Below are 14,239 nucleotides of genomic sequence, written 5' to 3'. Positions count from 1 at the left end.
AAAAAAAAAAAAAAAGATTTATTTCAAAGTATTACTGCTCATTGACAATGCACCTGGTCACCCAAGAGCTCTGATAGATATGTTAATGGAGATTAATGTTGTTTTCATTGCTGCTAATGCAACGTACATTCTGCAGTCCATGGATCAAGCAGTCATTTGGACCTTCAAGTCTTATTAAAGACATACATTTCATAAGGCTATAGCTGCTACAGATAGTGATTACACTAATGGATATGGGCAAAGTAAATTGAAAATATTCTGGAAAGGATTTACCATTCTAGATCCCATTAAGAACATTTGTGATTCATGAGAAAAGGTCAAGATATCAACATGAGCAAGAGATTGGAAGCAGTTGATTCCAACTTTTATGGATAACTTTGTGGAGTTCAAGACTTCAGTGAAGAAAGTAACTGCAGATGTGGTGGAAATAGCAAGAGAACTAGAATTAAAAGCAGAGGCTGAAGATGTGACTGAATTGCTGCAATCTCATGAACAACTTAAACAGATGAGGCATTGCTTCTTATTGTTGAGCAAAGAAAATGGTTTCTAGAAATAGAATCTGCTCCTGTTGAAGATGCTGTGAACATTTGGAAATGACACAAAAGATTCAGAATATTATGTAAGTTTAGTCGGTTAGGCAGTGACAGGGTTTGAGAGGATTGACTCCAAATTTGAAACAAATTTGAAAGAAATTCTGTGGGCAGAATGCTACCAAACGGCATTGCATGCTACAGAGAAATATTTAATGAAAGGAAGAGGCAATTGGTGTAACAAACTTTATCCTTTATTCTTATCAAACCTTCAGCCACCACCACCCTGACCAGTCAGCAACCATCAACATCAAGACAAGACCCTCTATCAGCAAAAAGATTATGTTTTGCTGAAGGTTCAGATGAATGCAAGCATTTTTGGCAGTATTATTAAATAAGGTATATATATTTTTTGAAACATAGTACTTTACATACTTAATAGACTTCATTATAGTGTAAACATAACTTTTAAATGCACTTGAAAACCAAAAACTTCACAGGAGTCTCTTTATTTGCTTTGTTGCAGTGATCCAAACTCATGGAACCAAACCTATTATATCTCTAAGCTATACCTGTACTACTACTTATGGAAAAAAAAGAGGATAATTGTCAGTGTATACATGCATGTGGATGTAACTGGAAGTGTACACACAGACTCTCTATATGTATTTGTTTGTCTATGTGTAAAGTATCCTTGGATGCTGATTACACTGGATTCTCCAAGCTAAGGGAATGATGGATAGCTAGGTGATAAATTTGGGATAAAAACCTTTCGCATGTACCATTTTGTGACTCTTGGATTTTAACCATAATGCTATAAGTAAGCCAACATTTTTAAAATATTGAAATAAAATTAGTCAGTATATGATGGAATTTTTACATTGATTTTGGGGTTTGAGTTGGGTAGTTCTTTGATATGCTAGTTAAGCATCACTGGTAGGAAGCATTTCCTGACACTGCTGCTAGGCAGAATTAATATGTGCCTTCTTCCATGGCACTTTGAACATCATTCTGTTATTGCCTTTTAAATATTGTATTATAGTTAGCTATGCATAATTTTGCCTCCTGTATTAGAGTGTGAGGGCTTCTGTGGGACAGAGATAGATAGATATTCATAGATGCATTTATTAATTCACTTTTTAAATGAGTGCTAGACAAGGTGTTTATTCAACCATGTATCTTTGGTACCTGGCCTGGTCATTGACATATAAGAATTCAATGTACTGCTTTTGAATGAATGTATGAATAAATGAATAATGTGAGTTCAGCAATTTACATAAGATTCAGGATGATAGCTCCACCAAATCAGTATTGTTCATAATCCTGAGGACTTCCAAAAAATACGAACACTTCTTGCCTCAAAATTAAGCTGCAACTATGTTGAACACAAATTTCAAATCTTTGTTAAAAACAATCTCTTAATCTACCTGCAGACAGATTAAATATATTCATCCAGACACAGAAGAGACCCTAAAGTTTCTTCAAATACTATTTCATTACTTTCCTTCTTGGTATATTTGCAAATACCATAATTAAATCAAACAGAATAAACTGACATAAGCAATTAACATTTTTAGTGTAAAATATTTTATAATTACAAGTATCATGTATAATTTGGGCAAAATCTTTCCCACAATAACCCTGGGAAGTAAGAGATTTTGATAGAGATAAGTAGATAAATGCAGCATGATTCCTACCAAGTCAAACAACATGTTTGCTTGTTGGATTGAACCCAAATGGATCTGTGCTCTAAAGCCACAGTTTAATCTGTTTCCTCTCTCAAAATAAAAAACATATTTAGGCTGAAACAGAAGAGGTAATAGAAAAATATTGGTAATCTCCAACCCAAACACCTCTGATAAGAGAGGATATGATGCGGAAGTACTGAGTCCAGTCCTAACTGACACACACACAGGTAGGGACTGACTACCTGGGTGGTGATGGGTATTTTGCTTGAAAACCATGATTGTAAGTGGCTTTTCACAGAATTCCTGGGATCTATGAAAAAGAAGATTTGTTAAAACATTGACTTTCTAAAGGAGTCAAATGGTCTTGCAGCTTCCTTTGCAGAGCTCTGTATTCACCACTGTAACTTACTGCAGTTTCATGGATTTACCCCTCTGTCCCCATCCCCACCTCCCCTGAGAGTGCTTCTCAATGATATATATTATCATTTTTTGTTTTTGATCCCCAGTGCTTAGCCTAGTGCTATGCAGATAATAGTACTTAATAAATATGCAGACCAAAGAATACACTTCTTATTCAAAGTCAGTATGATATAGTAGAAAGTGGTCTACCCTTGGCTCTGCCCCTAAGAAGCAGATTCATCTAACACATGTCACAATAAATCCAGTTTCAATTTATTCTTCTAAAAAACGAGTGGGTCAATAGTTGACTTCTAGTAATATTTTTTATTTTAAAGTTCTGTGATTTTATGTAAGTGTGACTGTTGGAGCAGGAGAGAGGTAGGGTCATGACAGATCGAAAAAGAAATAAAATCTAAAACAGTAAGGTTGTATTAAATCCTTACTATGTACCTGGAACTGTGCTGAGCAAGGTCTTTACTTTCGCTTTTCTCACTTACTCTTTACAACAGCCCTATGATTCAGAAACTATTGAAACCCCATTTCATGCATGGAGAAGTAGAGGTACAGGGAGGTAAGTAACTTGGATGAGTTCACAAAGCTAGTCTGACTAAGGAGTTTGGGCTTTTTAATCACAACTCGATTTGTGCTCTACATAATTACAGTCCCAAAAAGATGGCTGGATTTACATCAACCTGAAAATGATGATCTAGCCTGTGGCATGTTAAGTACTCATGATAGATTAATAATATAATTGATTTCTTATCAGGAAATCTAATTTGTGTAACTGTATAATATCCTCCTCTTCCTTTTTCCCAAGACTTTTAAAAGGGCATAAATATTTAATCCTCTAGTTCTTTTTATCAGACTCACTGCATACTAAGATATGGGCAGCTCCGGGTGGGCTTAGTCAGCTCTAAGTATAGGTCTACAGCCAGGATGGATGAATTCAATATAATCCTTTCCATTAATACACCACTGTCATTTAAAATAACCAAAAGTGTTTAACACGACACAGCTTTCCTAAACTTTATTTGTGACTAAACTTTATATAGCCTTTGAATCATCACAGCATTTATGGGTTTTTCTGTTCCATCAATCCACCGCTATTGGGAGGCCTACCTAGCTTAGGTGCTGTAAAAGATACCAAGAAAGTCATGGTCCCTGCTTTCAATAAACACATCCTGCAATGGCTTATACATAAGTGTGCAATTGAAACATACATGTTGATTGAAGAGGGAAATTATTCTATAAAATGGCAGTACCAGAACACAAATATAGATCTCTCTGTAGCTAAAGCTTAGACTCTCTCTCTCTCTCTCTCTATATATATATATGTTCTGCATGTAACATATATATATATATGTTCTACATGTAACTTCTTGGTTGATAAGTTCCTTGATATCAAGGACTGGATTATGTACTCTGTAATGAGGTCATAGTGTCATATACAGAGCAGAACTCAGTAAATGTTGTGGATGGTAGTGTGGAATAAAGTCAAACCAAACAGTGATATTAAAGGGAAATAATACTTCCTTATGTGATGCACTAAAAAGAACATGACATTGTTTCCATAGAATTCTTGCAAAGAAAGCGTGACCGTGACCTGAAACAGGTCATGAGGAAATATCAGGCAGACCTAGGTCTAGGGTCATTCTGAAGACTATCAGTCTCCAATAGAACTTTTTGCAATGATGAAAATGTCCTATGTTTTTAGCTACACTGTCAAATTTGATAACCACATGTCAAATGTGGCTATTGAGCACTTAAACATGGCTGGTATGACTGAGAGGTGGAATTTTAAATTTTATTTTAATTAGTTTTAACTTAGATAACTACATGTGCTTAGTGGCTACCATATTAGACAGCCCAGCTATAGACCCTCAACTATCTGTTGAGAAGATGAAAAACAAGGGAAGAGTGAAGAACTGTTCACAGGTTGGAAGAGACCAAAAAGATATGACAAGTAAATGCACTGAGTTCCTGGATGAGATCCTGGAGCAGAAGGAGAAAGAGTCATTGCTGGAACAGTTTGAAAATTGAATAGCATCTGTGTTTTAGACAGAAGTGTGGTATTACTATTTCTTGACTTCGAGTGTAAGAAAGTATCCTTGTTCTTGGTAAATGGGAGAATTCTGGGGTGATAGGAAATACCATTTGCAGTTTACTCTCAAATAGTTCATAGAAGACTAATATTAAAAGAAAAGAGCAATAAATACAGTAAGAATTTATATTGCATAAGGACAATTCTAAATTACATGAAGAGAAAGCTTATTTGGAGGATTTTATCTTTGTCTCAAAGGGTAGGAATCATTTTTATTCTTATTTTATTTACTGAATTTATTTATTTATTTTGAGACAGGGTCTCGCTCTGTCACCCAGGCTGGAGTGCAGTGGCAGGATCTCAGCTTTCTGCAAACTGCCTCCCAGGTTCAAGTGATTCTCCTGCCTCAGCCTCCTGAGTAGCTGCGATTACAGGCATGCACCACCAAGCCTGGCTAATTTTTGCATTTTTAGTAGAGATGGGGTTTCGCCATGTTGGCCAGGCTGGTCTCAAACTCCTAGCCTCAACTGATCGGCCCATTTCTGCCTCCCAAAGTGCTGAGATTATAGGCATGAACCACTGCACCCAGCCAAGAATGATTTTTAAAAGTGAAGATAGTGTAAGAGGTTATTCGTGTCAGTGAAAATAGTACCCCAAATAAACTTCAGGAACCTAAAACAAAAATCATGGTAAAGCTCCAATTCCTTGTCTAGCAACCTCATAAGAAGTCACTCATTCTGTGCTTGAACAGTTTTAGACACAAAAAAATCATTACCCTCTCTGAGGAAGCTCATGCTGTTATCAGACAGGTTTAGCCTTTAGAAAATTATTCTTTATTCTAAAACAAAATCTGTCTACATAAATTCCTCCACCTTCACTCCCTTGGTCATACTTCTTCTCTTTAAGGCCATAAAGAACAAGTCTGACCCCTCTTCGTCTTCCGTATGATGGTTTTCTGCATATTTTAAAACAATGTACTCTTCCCTAAGCTAAATATCATGAATCCCCACTTTTTTTAGTCTTTTCAATCTTAGTTTTCTGAACATGTAAAGATTTTTCTATATCTTTCTTAGAATGTGGTGAGCCTACAAGAGCCCAACATTCTTCATATCATCTGACCAGGATGATAGGAATTCTGCTTTGGGAGAGTTCTTCCATTGAGTTTAACAATAGCTAAAAGCTCTCTTGCTTGAGCTGTCTTGCATGTTATTGTGGGGTACTTGGTTTTTACAACTCAAATGTAGGAACTTATATTTTATCACTATTGCCTGAATTTTCTTTGAGTCCAGTAATCACTCCAGCTTGCAGAGATCCTTCTGGGTCCTGACTTGACATACAAAATATTTTATATCCCTCCCAGCTTTAAATCATTTTTAATTATAATGAGATTAGTTGTTATGTGGCTATTATTAACATTTAATTATAATAATTACTGTAAAATGAATTAGAAAATGATTTATGTTAAGAGATAAATCACAAAGGATAATAAAATGTAGAATTATAAAAATTACTGAAAAGATAAGGGTTTGTATGAAGAGAAATTGAGATAAACAAGGAGTTAGAATATGTTAAAGAGAGAATCATAAAGTAAGCAATTGGTAAAACACACAACAACAAGAATTTTACTTATGAATTAAAAGTCATTGCTCCAGAAAGGCACAGGCATAATTTCATCTAAATCTTAATGTATTTAATAACAAGGGCTATTTTGCTTCTTTCTATTTGATAAGATATTGGGACATGGCATCCAAAGTTGGTGTGTCTGAGCTAAGTTGTAAATAAGGTCTTAAATCTGCTGCTAAAATTTTTTAGTGATTTCCCCTGTTATCTAAAGAGAGAATCCATGATATGAAAAGTAACACTCTCTACATCTAGCTCAGGTGCCTTAATATCTTGCCACCCTTCTCTGCATGGAGAATTACACAATATATACACGTAATATATATCATATATTAATTATATTATTATATGTATTATATATGTCATATATATAATTTCTGGGCAACCTTCCTTCCTTCACTTGATAAACCCTTTGCTCAGGCTTAGTTAAGGCACCATTTACTTTCAAAATGACTATGTTTCTTCCTCTTGACCTCCATTTATTTGCCATGTGTATCTATTTTGTGCATATGTTCGACAGAGGACATCCCTTAAAATTACTTCTTTGTATAAGCTACTGCAGGGAGGCTAACAGAGGAGTATTTGGGATATAGTAGATGCTTAATCTATATGTGTTGAATGAATGAAGAAGGAATATAGAATATCGAGTTTACAGACATACCCAGGTGGAACAGCTGCCACTGAGGGATCGAGATGATGGGCTCACTCCTAATAGATCTTCAGAGGCAAGGCACTGAAAGTGGATGGAGGGAAGAAACAGAAGCTGGGCTGAAGGTATAGGAAGCTGGGAATCTTGCACAGAGCAACTATGCACCAGGACACATTCCTGGCCCCTGACAACTCTGGGGGAAGGAATGAGTTCAACTGGCAAGGAGTAACCAGCTTTTGCCAAAGGGCTCTAGAATCCCAGCAGGAGGAGACTCTTCAACCACCATGAAGAGTTGAGTTGGTGAGGAGAACTGCTTAGAGAAGTAGCAGGGGCAGCATGCCAGGCTTTGCAGAGCTCAGGGGATTTGGTGCAGGAACATCTGTAAGGGAGCATGGCCAGGGACACCCATCCCTCCAGGCTCCACTTGCTTCCAGAGGAGACTTTAGCCCTAGGGGAACTGTCAACCTGAAGTCTGCAGGGCAATCTTGCCCATCAGATGGGGCTGGTCTGACCTGAGCACCCCTTGTCTGCTGGCCTCTCCTGGGGCCCCAGCCTGGCCAAGCTTGCTGACAGTGTGGACATAGGTGCCCTGGGGGCCCACACCATAGCTCCTGCACAGGCAGACTGCACCTGACCAGCAGTTAGCTCCAGCAGAGTGGCCCTCAGAGCCATGCACCAACTCACCTGATTCCTCCCCCATGGAGCTTGCCCAGGGCCCACTGCCACCCCACACATTGCTCTGCCAGCATGTGTGTGTACCTTTGGATTTTGCCTTCCCTGATCCATGAGCATGCGTGTGTGTGTGTTCCCTGCCCCATTCCCCTTCCTACCTTACCACCATTGCACCACTCTGCTCCCCTTCCCTTGCCTTACCACCATTGTATTCAAGTCTTGGAGGGCACAGAGCCCACCAGCCCCATCCCCTCCAGTGCGCTGCCCTTGCACCAACACTGCTACCAGAATGAAACTAGGCAAGGAGAACAGAGTCCCTCCCCCACCCTGACTAGCCACCCCAGCCTGGGTGAACATACACAAATGGCACATTCAGGCTTACTCCTGCCAGTGCCCTGCCCCTGTGTTAACACCATCACCAGTGCAAATGTGCACACAGGCACCAGTCAGAGACCCCTGACCCCCCAACTGTACTACCTCTGCCAGTGTTGTGAATGCCCACAGGGAGGCTGGCACTCTGAAGCCTGCTTTTCACTCTGCCACAGCTGACAAGCATGTGCCCTGCAGCACTGCTACTGCTGGAACATGTGAATGAGGATGGATCCTGCTGCCACTGCCCTACAAAATGCTTTGGCTGGCAACACCCACTGGAGTGTAGAAACCAGTGGTCTGGGAGCACATAGGCTCCTCTAGTGGAGTGGATTCCTAACCTTGAGGAACCAGAGAACAAATTCAGGGCCAACACAAGTGCCCCAGAGTTAGAGCATATAGTCCAGAAGTTGGGAGCTGAGCCTTGGTCCCCTAAAATTGCCCAGAAATGAATCCAGTTGACTGAACCCACCTTATACTACAATCAAACTCTCAAGGGAATAAAATAAAATGAAGGAAGAAAAAAAAGCCTATCCAAAGAATGGCAACTTCAAAGACTGAAGGAATACCAGTCCACAAAGATGAGAAAGAACCCTGACAACTCAAAAAGCCAGAGTGCCTTCATTCCTCCAAATGACTGCTATCTCTCCAGCAAGGGTTCTGAACTGGGCTGAGATGGCTGAAATGAGAGAAATAGAATTTAGAATATGGATAGAAACAAAGATCATTGAGATCCAGGAGTACATTGAAACCCAATCCAAGGAAGCTAAGAATCACAATAAAATGACACAGAAACTGACAGACAAAATAACCAGTATAGAAAAGAATGTAACTATGATAGAGCTGAAAACAAGAATTTCATAATGCAATTGCAAGTATTCCTAACAGAATAGACCAAGCAGAGGAAAGAATCTCAGAGCTTGAAGACTGGCTTTCTAAAATACAACAGTCAGAAAAAAATAGTGAGAAAAAGAATGAAAAGGAATGAACAAAACCTCTAAGAAATATGGGATTATGTGAAGAGAGCAAATCTGTAACTCATTGGTGTCCTTGAAAGAGATGGGGAGAATGGAAGCCACTTGGAAAACGTATTTCAGGATATCATCCATGAGAACTTTCCCAACCTAGTTAGAGAGGCCAACATTCAAATGCAGGAAATGCAAAGAACCACAGTAAGAAAGAAGATTATCCTCAAGACACGTAATCATCAAATTCTCCAAGGATGAAATTAAAGAAAAAGTGTTAAATGCAGCTAGAGAGTAAGGTTAGGTCACCTACAAAGCGAAGCCCAACAGACTAACAGTGAACCTTTCAGCAGAAACCCTACAAGCCAGAAGAGATTGTGGGCCAATATTTAACATTCTTAAAGAAAAGAAATTCCAATGCCAAATTTAATGGCCAAACTAAGCTTCACAAGCAAAGGAGAAATAAGATCCTTCTCAGACAAGCAAATGCTGAGGGAATTTGCTATCACCAGACCTACCTTACAAGAGCTCACAAAGGGAATACTAAATATGGAAAAGAAAGACCATTACCAGCCATGATAAAAACACACTGAAGTACACAGACCAGTGACACTGTAAGCAACCACATACATAAACAGGTCTGCAAAATAACCAGCTAACATTATCATGACAGGATCAAATCCACACATATCAATACTAACCTTAAATGTAAATGGGATAAATGCCCCAATTAAAAGACACAGAGTGGCAAGCTGGATAAAAAACCAAGACCCATTGGTATGCTGTCTTCAAGAGCCTCATCTCACGTGCAATGACAAACATGGGCTCAAAATAAAGGGATGGAGAAAAATCTACCAAGCAAATGAAAAACAAAAAAAAAGCAGAGGTTGCAATCCTAGTTTCTGACAAAACAGACTTTAAACCAACAAAGATCAAAAAAGACAAAGAAGGGCATTATATTATGGTAAAGGGTTCAATTCAACAAGAAGATCTAACTATCCTAAATATATATGCAACAAACACAGGAGCACCCAGATTCATAAAGCAAGTTTTTTCTTAGAGACCTTCAAAGAGACTTAGACTCACACACAATAATAGGGGAGACTTTAACAGCCTACTGACAATATGAGACACATCACTGAGACAGAAAATTAACAAAGATATTCAGGACCTGAACTCACCACTGTATCAAATGGACCTGACAGATATCTACAGAACTGTCCACATAAAAACAACAGAATATACATTCTTCTCATAGTCACATGGCACATACTCTATAATCAGTCACATAATCAAAAGTAAAACACTCCTCAGTAAAGCAAAGTAACTGAAATCATAACAAACAGTCTCTTGGACCACAGTGAAATCAAATTAGAAATCAAGACTAAGACATACACTAAAAACCATACAATTACATGAAAATAGAATAACCTGTTCCTGAATGACTTCTGGGTAAATAATGAAATTAAAGTTGAAATCAAGAAGTTATCTGAAGCTAATGAGAACAAAGATACAACATACCAGAATCTCTGGGACACAGCTAAGGCAGTGATAAGACAGAAATTGATAGCACTAAATGCCCACATAACAAAGTTAGAAAGATCTCAAGTTAACAACCTAATGTAACAACTAACAGAACTAGGGAAACAAGAGCAAACAAATCTCAAATTAGCAGAAGACAACAAGTAACCAAAATCAGAGCCGAACTGAAGGAGACTGAGACAACATGAAAAAGCATTCTATAGATCAACAAATCCAGAAATTGGTTTTTTGAAAAAATTAATAAGATAGGCCACTAGTTAGACTAATAAAGAAGAAAAGAGAGATGATCCAAATAAGCATAATTAGAGACAGCAAAGAGGATATTGACCCCACAGCAATAGAAAAAACCATCAGAGAATATTATGCACTTAGAACATCTCTATGCACATAAGCTAGAAAATCTAGAAGGAATTGATAAATTCCTGTATACATACACACTCCCAAGACTGAACCAGGAATAAATTGAATCCCTGAACAGACCAATAGCAAGCTCTGAAATTAAATCAGTAATAAATAGCTTACCAACAACAACAACAAAAACCCAAAACCAAGAAACCCAGGACCAGATGGATTCATAGCCAAATTCTACTTGAACTATGAAGAAGAGCTGGTACCATTACCATTCCTACTGAAACTCTTCCAAAAAATTAAAGAGGAAGGACTCCTCCTCAACTCATTTAATGAGACCAGCAATATCCTGATACTAAAACCTGGGAGAGACACAACAAAAAAATAAAACTTTAGGCCAATATTATTGACAAATATTGATGCAAAAATCCTCAACAAAATATTTGAAAACCAAATCCAGCAGTGCATCAAAAAGCTTATCCACCACTATAAAGTGGCCTTTAATCCCTGGGATGCAATTTTGGTTCAACATATGCAAATCAATAAATGTGATTCATCACATAAACAGAACTAAAGAGAAAAACCACATGGTGATCTCAACATATGCAGAAAAGGCTTTCAATAAAATTCAACACCCCTTCATGTTAAAAACTCTCAATAAACTAGATATTGAAGGAACACACCTTAAAACAGTAACAGCCATCTATGGCAAACCCACAGCCAACTCATGCCAAATGGACAAAAGTTGGAAGAATTCTCCTTTAAAATTGGCACAAGACAAGGATGCCCTCTCTCGCCACTCTTATTCAACATAGTATTAGAATCCCAGAGCAATCAGGCAAGAGAAAGAAATAAAGCGCATCCAAATAGGAAGAGAGGAAGTCAAACTATACCTGTTTGTAGACAACATAATTCTATATCTAGAAAATCCCATAGCCTTGATCCAAAAGTTCCTTCAGCTGATAAACAACTTCAGCGAATCTCAGGATACAAAATCAACATACAAAAATCACTAATGTTCCTATACACTAACAACAGTGAAGCAGAGAGCCAAATCAGAACTCAATCCCACTCACAATTGCCACAAAAAAGAATAAAATGCCTAGAAATACAGTTAACCAGGGAGGTTAAAGATCTCTACAATTAGAACTACAAAACACTGTTCAAAGATGCCAGAGATAACACAAATGGAAAAACATGCCATGCTCATGGATAGGAAGAATCAACATCATTAAAATGGCCATACTGCCCAAAGAAATTTATAGATTAAATGCTATCAAACTACCAATTACATTCTCTATAGAACTGAAAAAAACTATTTTAAAATTCATTTGGAACCAAGAGAAGCCCAAATAGCCAAGGCAATCCTAAACACAAAGAACAAAGCTGGAACAATCCTAAGCAAAAAGAAAAAAACTGGAGGCATCACACTACCTGACTTCAAACTATACAAGACTACAGTAATCAAAACAGCATGGCACTGGTACAAAAACAGACACATAGACCCCCAGTGGAACAGAACAGAGAGCCCAGAAATAAGGCCGTACACCTATAACCATCTGATCTTCAACAAAGCAGACAAAAACAAGCAATGCGGAAAGGACTCCCTATTCAATAAATGGTGCTGAGATAACTGGCTAGCCATATGCAAAAGAGTGAAACTGGATCCCTTCCTTACATCATAAAAAATCAACTCAAGTGGATTACATACTTAAATGTAAAACCAAAAACTATAAAACCCTGGAAGACAATCTAGGCAATACTATTATGGACATAGAGACAAGCAAAGATTTCATGATGAAGATGCCAAAAGCAATTGAAACAAAAGCAAAAATTGACAAATATGATCGAATTAAAATAAAGAGCTTCTGCACAGCAAAGTAACTATCCATAGAGTAAACAGACAACCTACAGAGTGGAGGAAAATATTTGCAAACTATGCCTCTGACAAAAGTCTAACATCCAGTATCTACAAGGAACTTAAACAAATTTACATGAAAAAACCATTAAAAAGTAGGCAAATGATATAAACAGACACTTTTCAAAAGAAGACATACATGAAGCCAGTAAGCATATGCAAAAAAGCTCAACATCACTGGTCATTAGAGAAATGCAAATAAAAACCACAATGAGATACTGTATTAGTCCATTTTCACACTACTAATAAAGACATCCCTGAGACTGGGTAATTTGCAAAGGAAAGAGGTTTTATTGATTCATAGTTCTGCGTGGCTGAGGAAGCCTCAGGAAACTTACAGTCTTGGCAGAAGGCAAGAGAGAAGCAAGGCACCTTCTTCACAAGGCAGCAGGAAGAAGTGCCTGCAGGGGAAATTGGAGATGCTTATAAAACCATCAGATCTTGTGAGAACTCACTCACTACCATGAGAACAGCATGGGGGGAACCACCCCCATGATCTAATCACTTCCCACCAGGTCCCTCCCATGACACATGAGGATTATAGGAGCTACAATTCAAGATGAGTTTTGGGTGGGGACACAGCCAAACCATATCAGGTACCATCTCATACCAGTCAGAATGACTATTATTAAAATGTCAAAAAATAACAGATGCTGGCAAGGTTTCAGAGAAAAGGGAATGCCTATAAACTATTGGTGGGAGTTGAATTAGTTCAACCGGGGTGGGGGGAGAGGGGAGGGATAGCATTAGGAGATATACCTAATGTAAATGAGGAGTTAATGGGTGCAGCACACCAACATGGCCCATGTATACATATGTAACAAACCTGCACATTGTGCACATGTACCCTAGAACTTAAAGTATAATAACAATAAAAAAAAAAACTTTAAAATAGCAAAAAAAAAAAAAAAAAAGAAAGAAAAGAAATTAGTTCAACCATTGTGGAAAGCAGTGTGGCAATTCCTCAAAGAGCTAAAAACAGAGCTACCATTCAACCCAGCAGTCCCATTATTTGGTATATACCCAAAGGTATATAAATTGTTCTATCATAAAGACACATGCACACATATGTTCACTGCAGCACTATTCACAATAGCAAAGACATAGAATCAGCCTAAATGCTCATTAATGATAGACTGTATAAAGAAAACATGGTATATATACACCATGGAATACTATGCAGCCATAAAAAAGAATGAGATCATATCATTTCCAGGAACATGGATGGAACTGGAGGCCATTATTCTTAGCATAATAATGCAGGAAAAGAAAACCAAATATCACACACTCTCACTTATAATTGGGAGTTAAATGATGAGAATACATGGACACACAGAGGGGAACAACAGACATTGGTGTCTACCAGAGGGTGGAGGGTGACAGGAGGGAGAGGATCAGGAAAAGTAAATAAGGGGTACTAGGCCACGTACCTGGGTGATAAAAATAATGTGTACAACAAACCACATGACACATACTTGTCTATGTAACAAACCTGTAC

General features: G+C 38.0%; 1 protein-coding gene across 1 annotated transcript in view; it reads right to left on the bottom strand.

The window, feature by feature from the left end:
• Positions 1-14,239, bottom strand: part of GAP43 (growth associated protein 43) — a 421,417-nt gene that overhangs the window by 179,801 nt on the left and 227,377 nt on the right. The gene's annotated exons all lie outside the window — the stretch shown is intronic.

The sequence above is a fragment of the Pan troglodytes genome, chromosome 2 (genome assembly GCF_028858775.2).
Source record: "Pan troglodytes isolate AG18354 chromosome 2, NHGRI_mPanTro3-v2.0_pri, whole genome shotgun sequence".
Taxonomy (NCBI): Eukaryota; Metazoa; Chordata; class Mammalia; order Primates; family Hominidae; genus Pan; species Pan troglodytes.
This window is presented reverse-complemented; position numbering and strand designations above follow the sequence as displayed.